The following is a 9,970-nucleotide window of genomic DNA, read 5'->3' as shown; positions in this document are numbered from 1 at the left end:
TGAAAAGTACAAAATTCGAGCCATCATTTATAAAGCTTTGTCGTCAGACAAAGACGCCTCGGGTTCAGCGATCTGTGCTCTGCTAGAGCAGATAGCTCACCGAGCCTGAGGTATCTTTGACCCTCTGCGAACCTGGGGGGTCTGTGATCTAATCTTGAGATTAGATCACAGAGCCCCCATATTCGCAGAGGGTTAGTGACCTGGGAATGACTTTAAAATGGTGGGCGGATCTCCCTTCGCAGCTATGGCCGTGGCAGGATAATGTGTCGTGCCATGGTGTGGTGTGACCGGGGGGGCCCCGGTAGGCCCCCGCTCAGCACCACTTTCTGGAGACTGCCGGGTCCTGTCCATGGCCCACTGAAAGCACTGTGCTAAGTATAGCTGTTCCAGTCCATTAATTGAACTGGGCTAAGAATTTAGAATCCTAACAAAGTAACTTTTGACTGGCAGATTGTTGCTGCATGAGCATTAGTGGCGGGCGTAAGACATTACCTCTGGGGAAAAAACTTCTAGCAGTATGATATGATATGATAGGTTATTTATAACGCGCTTAATACCCAGAGGTTTCTAAGCGTGGAACCGGGGATTGAACCTGTCTTGCTCAGTGTCGTCTTGCTTCCAAGGCGAGCACGTTGCCCCTGAGCTATCCTCCCGAGACAGTAATAAAATAAGCCTTGACAAAGCCAACAATTCAGACTTTTGTGTAGGATTGTGAAATGCACTTGCTACGCGCCGCCATAGGGGTATTAACTGGCCATTGGTCGTAGCAGGTGCAAAATAATGCAAGTACCTGGGCATCTAATAGCAGTGCCTAGCAAAACTGTTGCAATTGCTTGTTAGTTTGGGCTACTAGGTGGCAAGCTGAAACTCTTGCATTAGAGGACAGATAGGGAGAAAAAGCATATGAGGTTGGACACAAAGCTTGACAGTGTTGTTTGCTGATTGACTGCCCATGCTAATTCCTATGACCACTCCCACCCAGTTCATACCCCTCTCAGCCGAAAACAACTTCTTATGGGAACTCTTTTAGCTCGCTTTAGTCAAGCCTTACCATCAAACTTTGCACTCACAGTGCCTGCCAGTGTTTTTTCAAAGCAGTCTCTGAGAGTTAATGACTTCATTGGAACTGTAAACACACTACTGGTGAAATACAAAGGTCTAACGCAGGTTTGCCTCCAACCACTGGATATATAAGCACTATGCATGTCCTTCACTGAAGTCCTGGCAAGCATTGGCAAAGTCAACATTTTCTGATTGTGTATAAGCATTAGGCATTTGCCAGGCACTGCTATTAGATGCCCAGGTACTCACATCATTTTGCACTTGCTACTATCAATGACCAGTTAATTCCACTATGGCACTGCCAGGTAAGTTCCTTTAGCCCAAACTGTTGGCATTGCCATTGCTTGTTTTATAGTTCCCATGAGGTGTTTTGGGCGGGCAGGGGTAGGAACTGGGTGGGAAAGGCCATAGGGATTAAGCATGGTCATGGGTAATCAATGGGTGGGCAAATAACAAACCACACCTTCAAACTGTGTGTTGCTCCTCATATACCATTTCTCCCTACCTGTACTCTAATGCAGTAGTAAAGCCACCTATAACGCAAAACGAAAAAGAGATTGTGCAACACAAATGTTCTGCTTTTCCAACCTTTACACAACTACTACCAGGGATTCATACTTCTAAGAGTAATTCAACTGGCAGCAAAAATGTCGCAGCTCATATATTTACAATTCAGTGGCTCACATGTGAACCATAACATTCAAACCATTCCTCTATCATCACACTTCTATGTACATTTCACACATGACACATTCTACCCCCCCCCCCGCCCCTGCAGAAGCTAGTAATAGGTGCTACCCTTTTTTAAGGGTGTCTTAAAGTTGCTACTATTTTGAACAGCAACCAGGGCCTTGGCTTTTCTGTAGTTTGTTTATTAAAGGGGATTTTTTGGCATTAATGCAATCAGTGACTGTATATTTATTACCGGGGTAAATAACCCACTGGAGTTTACTGCAGCAGTCATGCAGCAGAGAAGGTATTCACACCTCCCATTCTGTGATACGGTAAGTCATGTTAACAGCTGACATGTCAGCATTGCATACTTCGCAGTTCCTTGCATGCAATACGTGTACATCACTTTTCAGGAACATTGTATTTCTCAGTAAAGCAGGTGATCAAATTGGTAGTTACACACACCCCCCCACCCGCCCACTCCTTTTCAGAAACCATGCCATTCCCCCTTCCCCCGCACCCTTGGATTCTAAGGGGTCATTGGGCACTATAGGATATAAACAAATGTAGTACGGCATCAGAACTGTAAAACACAGAGACGTGTGCTGATTTACAATGCACCTTGTACAGAGGGAATGTGTTATAAGGGACTTCCACCACATTGAGCAATGCAGAGAAGACAATGTGACACTCTGACAGCTTGCTGGTGGAATCGTTACCCATTACACAGTTCCAGTGCCAAACTAAGATTGCCTTTCACTGCTCAATAGTAAGTACTCGGAACATACAAGATATGATATGGCATTCATAACGCCTATGTAAACAGGGGTCAAGTCAGCGGAAACAAAGTACATATTCACTTCAAGAACATCGTCTCACCATAACAAAGCTGGAGACAGTACTCCTGGGCACAAGTCAGATCACCATACGAAATTCAACACATAATATAAAATGACATATTTGTACAATTTTAATTTATTTCAATATGTTAAAAAGAGATTAAATCGTCTACAATACTTATGCAATGATTAAAGTTATATCGCACAATTTAAGAAATAAAGTGCATACTGTGGTAAAATGCTAGTGACAATTGTAAACCTCTACAGCATATCATCAAGGAATGACTCAATCACAATAGATCCTGGATATCAACACAAAGGTGACTGGAAGATATCCCCAGACGAGTGAAGGGAATCACTCAAATAGGGAACTAACAGTCACCCGAGAGCGGTTGGAATGTGCAAATAGCAAAAGTATATTAATAGCACAATCTAGACAATACGAATAATCAAAGAAAATAAATCAATTGTCATGATCCAAAAAACGAGAGGCCCAATTACTAGAAAAAAAAAAACACATAGAAAAACAAATTAGGGTGGGTGCGACTGGCGGGGAGGGAACCTGGGCCCGAGATCAGAGGGTGGCCAGGTAACCAGTGCAGTTTCAGCTTCAGCCAGGAGGTCTGCAAAGACCAGTAACATCAGGTTCAAGAATGGCAAGTTAAACCCATGGCTGAACTAGCGTCTATTGAATGGAAAGGATAATGATGGCATGTGGGCTCTGATTGCGTTTCATTTGGACAGTGAGTAACATATAAGGAGACTGTACTGAATGGTACCAACGCCGTTACCAGCACTAATGGCCCTCGGTCTGGCAGCCCATTTGCAGCCAGTACAGCCCATAGCTGCATGTGTAACGACTAAGTAAAAGAATAAAAAGGAATCAAATAGTCCCAATGTGGCAATCTAGAGTTTACGCTCATGCCTTTGACAAATACTATGCAATCAATATTTTGATTCCATGCCACATCTGGATGTACGTACTCATCAGTACACCCACACATAATTGAATCTGTAGCCATCCTACACAGGAATCACTCGGTACGGTTTATAGGGCCATGGATTATCTGTGTTTTTACTGTCATTTTCTACTTGCTTTTTTATCCGGACTTCTCCTAGATGGCACAGTGTTTGAGCTAAAGTCTTTTGTTAGTTTCTGCTTTTTTCCTTTCCTCACCCATTCCATTTCAATTGGCTGAGGCAGTAAGGTGTCCCATTTCCCTTTGTCTACAATCTTGTCTTACTGCTGTCCATGCTTTCCTGCTTTTAACCTTTAGCCATCCTACACAGGAATCACTTGGTAAGGTTTTTAGGGCTTGTTTGGTACCTTTTTGGAGGGGTGTATCTGTTTTTACTGTTATTTTCTGGACGTTTCTTTGATCTCGACTGCTCCTAGAGAGCACTTATTTGGGGCTAAATCCTTTGATAGTTTCTGCTTTGTTCCTGTCCCCACCCACTCTCCAAATCGTAAGCATTGATCCTAGCGCAGCTGCCACCCGGGCAACCAGGCCAAGGGCAGTTGCAATGGCTGTCTCCTGGTAGCCTTGGGCCCCACACTGTCTGTAGTGCTTACCACCGTTTGAAAGGCCTGGGCCAGTATTGGCGAAGATCAAACTGGATAAGTTGAAAGGGGGTTTCCTTGGGCTTGGGTTGCCAGACAAGAGAATTTGTGTTTTGGATGCGTCGAGAAAGGTTATTTAGAGTCAACCACTCATGTACCGATGGATGGGCCATTGGGGCAAGAGTTACCTCTGTCAATAGTAAAGGTGATTTGCACATCATCGACATTACGCTGGAATTTCCACAAGTACAGAGTCAGAAATGGGGTTTGGTTGTTGATGTAAGCATTAAACCACCGAGAGGGATCCTCTGGATTCCCGAGGAACCCATATGCTGATGACGTTCGATTTCCATATGAATTATTAGTGAAACAAAGGAGTTTCAAAACGTATGAAAATGAAGACAAATTGTCATAGTTTATGTAAAAAACTGAACACAACTCATGCCTGCGTACTGTTGCTCAAAAAAATATCTATTGTAGTTCTTAAAGAAAATGCTTTAAGACACAAGAAAACACTACGTAGTGTAAAAGTGAAAAAAGCTGCTACAAATAACAAAGGACATAAATCTGTTTTCCTTATGGTTAAAAACAAGTCTAGACAACAGTAAACAAATTAAACAAAACGTGAAAGCACATACATAATCTTACAAGTGGCAAAAATGAACACATTTACATAACCATGAATGATATAGGCTTTGGGGACATCCTCTAAGATATTATAGAAATCAAAATTCAAAGTTGGATTTGTAGACTATAAATAGTGTCTGATCTGACATGTTTTGACCCCAGAACAGAGCAGAATTACTTTACACACATAGCCTTCGTCAGTGACAAATTACAGTGGTCAGCATTGTATCTCTGAAATTGATTATATTGGTAAAGTTAATAAATTCAATTATATAAAAAATGCGGGAAGGAAAAATAACCGATCTAATGTTACCAATTCAGAAATACAGCTTTTGTCAGGAGTTATATGGATTCACCTATATCTGTATAGAGGGAAGAAACTTTCAGTAAATTAATCCAAAGATGGTAATTCCGCGTTAGAAGTAGCAGAAGTTTGACATAAAAAGTTCCATTTGAATTCGGCGTTCTTTACGTGGGTGGTTCGGTTCTTGAGAACTACTCTTGGTTCTTTACCCGCATCGTAGTCTCTTCTTACTGTAAGGTATGGCAAGTACCACCATCCTTTCAGGCATTTCCTTCAGTGGGAGAGTCCTCCCCTTCAAGTCTAATGCTGCATCCCATTAACAAAATTGGAGACACTGGACTTGGAGAAGTGTCTGATTTCTTTTTGATCAATAATGATTTGATAACCTCCCTATGACTTAAAAGCAAGGTTTTTCGATGGGGAAATCGTTTTTCCACAGAGATTGAACCATCTACTATATCCTTTCTTTTACATTCAGTGCCCCCTACTTTCGTTACAAAAAGTAACCTGCATCAGTGGTGTTGTGCCCATATGATGTCAGTTAATATGGAAGAATTGAACCCACCGTTGTCGCTTAACCAGTGTATTGAATCTCTTTGACAATGTAAGATTCCCCACCATACAAATTCGATGTTTATGTTCATCACTGCTTTTATATTCCAGTGAGTGGGAAGTATGGGACAACTCATCCAGCCTTAATCATGGGTCTCAAGCTGAACTGCTGATGGTGATGAAGTTTGGAAGAAGCAGTTCTGTATGTTATGTTATTATTACTATTATGATTATTATTATTGGGGTATGTATTGATCCAGCCATAGCTTCGGGATAGCTTACAAATCATAGGGTTCAGGTCACGGTGGGGGAAGCAGAGACACAAGGGAGCTAAGAATGGGGGAGGGATAGGGCATCATTTGTCAGATAGGAATCTATAAGCTTGCAGGGGTGGATACATTGGGGAGATGACCTAGTCTCCGGTTAGGTGGAAGTGTGGGATGTGTGGACCTAGGAATTAGGGAGGAGCCATTTCTTGAAGAGGATGGTCTTGAGCTCCTTCCTGAAATGAGGTGAGGGGGCAAGTCTGGTGTTGAGGAGGAGGAAGTTCCAGAGTCTGGGGGCATCGACAGAGAAGGCCTGTCTTCTGGTTCTTTACATCCTGCCTGGTGGAGTCCACCTACGCCCATATTCTTAATTCAGGTGGATTGTAGGCTTCCGGAGATGCTGAGTTTCTAAGTGAGGTAGCTTGGAAACCTCACGGTGACAGCCTTGTGGACGATGCAGGATTTGAAGATGATACATGCATGCAGCAGTAGCAAGTTCAGTTCAGTGAGGGTGGGTCCATGTGGCTGAATTTGCAGAGACTTTTACTTAAGTCACATTTCAGGGATGCCTGCATAGTCACAGAAAGGCCTTCCACAAGGGCCTTACCACCCTTCATGTGGTTGAGGACCAAGACTTGGACAGCAGATCTGAAGTTGTTTTCTGGGATGAAGGGCCTGCTTTTCCGCTGGAGAGAACTTTGGCACAAGGCCATTTGTGTCTTCATTGCTATGTGTTGTTTGACAGAGAGGTACTTATAGATGTTGAAACCAAGGTTCTTGGCTCAAGTGATCAGCTGGGGTGTGAAGTTCATGAGGTTCATAGCAGAGATCCAGGTCTGGATATCAGGGTGTTTGATGTTGTTCGTCAGCAGTAGGAATTTGGTCTTGGAGCATTGAAATTAAGTCAAGCACTGGACATCCAGGACTGGATCAATGTGAGGCAGGCCTTGATCCTGTGGATGTCTTCAATGCAGGATATCTTGAGATAGAACTGCATACCATCTGCATTTTTTTGTGGATGTGGATGTTGTTTGGAGCCAGAAGTGTCCTTAGCAGTTTCATGTAAATATTGTAGATCATAAGGAAGAGGATGGATCTTTTCAGGACTGGATAGGTGATGGGTAGAGTTGGTGATATGAAGGAATCAGTTTGGATGAATTAGTGGCCATTAGCAAGGCATGATTTTATTCCAATGAGAGCAATCTCGCTAATCCTCATGCAACGATGTAGAATGTTGGTGAGTGTCTTGTGGTCTACTGCATTGAATGCTGCGGAGAGGTAGGTCAAGGAGAAACAGGAGGTAATGATGCCCATCCAAGATTTTAAAAGCATAATTGATCACATTGATGGTAGCTGTTTCTGTGCTGCATTTGGGTCGGGAGCCAGATTGGTAGATTGAAGGAGGTTGTTGGCTTCGATGTGTTCTAGGAGTTGCATGGCTACTGATTTCTCATGGATCCTACCTAGGTAGGGTGATGCGCCGTTAGTTTCTGAGGTTGTCTGGGTCCAGTGTTGGTTTATTGAGATGACAGAGGATTTGTCCACTCTTGAGTGTCGAGAGGAAGGTACCTTGAGTTAGGGAGCTGTTGTTGATTCTCAGTTAAGGGAGACTGCTTCAGTTTAAAAGTTCTTGAGCATGGAGGCAGGTAGGATGTCATCTGCGTACAATATGGCTGTAAAAGATGTTAAAGTGCCAGTGAATTCTTCCATAGTGAGTGTTATGAAAGTTGTCCAGGTAGTTGTGGGATTGTTGTCTATGTGTTGGTCAGATCACACTGATCTGGTTGATAAAGAAAGACTTGATGGCAGTGGACTTTTCTGATGGAGTGCAGTTTGGGTGGGTCGGGCAGAGGGTTGAAGAAATGCTTGATTGTTTTGGGGATGGAAGGTTTATGCTTGAGAGTGGGTTGTTTCACTGGTGAATGTTGGTTGATGTCGATTGATGTTGGTTTTGAGAGTAGTGTTGAGTTCTTGGAGAGGCAAGTTGCAGTTCTGTTTCGTCTGAGCAAAATCGGCCAATGTGAGGTGGAGGTTGCAAGGTCTTCCATGAAAGCCTCCTGTCGTAGGTTCTTGAATGGTCAGAAGGCTCCTTTGCTGGATTTCTGAAGCGTTTGTTTTACTAGGATGGATTAACTATTGTTAAATGGAATTGCCAGATGGTCCGACAGGTTGGCATAATGTCCCTCATTACAAATTTGCCAGTTCGGAAACAATAGTGTCGGTAAGCTTACCTCCATCGTTGTTTCCGGACCGGCAAAGTACAAGTCTGCTGCCTGGTGCCGTTCCGCCCACCAGATCTGCCCTAGCGGGCAGAATGGCACCCGGCCACAAACGTTGCCTCAGGCCCTTTGCCTCGGGCCCTTTGCCGCAGGGGCTGCCCGGCAGAGGGCTGCACTGGGAAGGTCAGTTAAGACAAAGTGTCCCACCAATCATGTCCTTGGGGGAGGGTTGGTGATAGTGCAGGAGGCTGCTGTATGGTAATAATCTTTCTCCAATTAGGCTGGCGGGAGGGAGAGGGAAGTGGAAGGGTGCCGGGGCTGCAAGGGTTAGGAGCCGCATCAGGTTACAAACAATGCCCTAACCATGAAAAAAGCAGGCCAGGAGGGTCGCTGCACTAGATGGCTCACCTGCACTCACTCCAGATGGAAATGGGCGAGCAGGGAGGCGCTGGTGGGTTCATCAGCCATGGCTACAAACTTTCTCCAATCAGGTTGGGGGGGGCTGGGAGGCGGGATGGGGGAGGGGGGAGGGAGAGGGAAGTGGAAGGGTGCTGGGGCTGCAAGGGGCAGGGGCCGCATCAAGGTACAACCAATGCCCTAACCATGAAGAAAGCAGGCCCCGGAGGGTCGCTGCACTAGATGGCTCACCTGCACTCGCTCCAGATGGAAATGGGCAAGCAGGGAGGCGCTGGTGGGTACACCAGCCATGGCTATGAACTTTCTCCAATCAGGTTGGGGGGGCTGGGAGGCGGGAGGGGAGGGGGGAGGAGGGTGGGAGAGGGAAGTGGAAGGGTGCGGGGCTGCAAGGGGCAGGGGCCGCATCAAGGTACAACCAATGCCTTAACCATGAAGAAAGCAGGCCCATGAGGGTCACTGCACTAGATGGCTCACCTGCACTCGCTCCAGATGGAAATGGGCGAGCAGGGAGGCGCTGGTGGGTCCACCAGCCAAGGCTATGAACTTTCTCCAATCAGGTTGGGGGGGGGGGCTGGGAGGCAGAAGAAGGGAGGGGGGAGGGAAGAGGGAGGGGGGAGGGAGAGCGAAGTGGAAGGGTGCCGGGGCTGCAAGGGGCAGGGGCCGCATCAGGGCACAAACAATGCCCTAACCATGAAAAAAGCAGGCCCAGGAGGGTTGCTGCACTAGATGGCTCACCTGCACTCGCTCCAGATGGAGAATAAGATTCTAAGTGGAAGCATTCAGGCCAAAACAAGGGGATGGGCTTATGGGGTCCGGTCTTTGAAGTGTTTGGTCTGAGCTAGTTGTTTTGCATCCAAACTTTGATTTGATCGAAAGCCTTTTGGAGTCAATTATTATCATGAGTTGCAGAGCCTTTTAGTTTAAAAAGTAGTTGGGTGTATTTGGTATAGCAATTATGCCCAACCTGGGGCACTGCTTGAGTGCCATGAACACCAAGGGTCATTGTCTCCTCTTCATACACACGCTTATAGGCTGTTTATAGAGAGCGTCCCATTCTGGGTCAGAGCGTTGAGGCAGAACAGCTGAAAGAGATGGCTCGTGGCACACCCAGGGCCATTCTCTCCCCTCTTCAAGGACAGTGCCCAGATATTGTCATGAATCTGTTTGAGCACTAGGGCACACACAAATAGGTTAAATAAAAGAAATATGTAGATGGACATTTTGGGTGGCAGACTATTAAATTAAGATGGTCAGACAAGAAATAGAGTTTCAACGAAAGCTTTATTCCTCACAGCGTTGTCAAGTGGCCAGGAACGCCAATATAAGTCCAGCTCTTAGACACAGTACTCGCTTTTTCATTCATAGTCTTTCCGATCTTGGGTTTCCTGTCTGTTATCTCGGTCTCGTTTCCATCTATTAATGCTTTGCAGCCAAGGTCCAGGGTTGAGTGC

The sequence above is a fragment of the Ambystoma mexicanum genome, chromosome 13 (assembly GCF_040938575.1).
Source record: "Ambystoma mexicanum isolate Mex_15411 chromosome 13, UKY_AmexF1_1, whole genome shotgun sequence".
Lineage (NCBI taxonomy): Eukaryota > Metazoa > Chordata > Amphibia > Caudata > Ambystomatidae > Ambystoma > Ambystoma mexicanum.
This window is presented reverse-complemented; position numbering follows the sequence as displayed.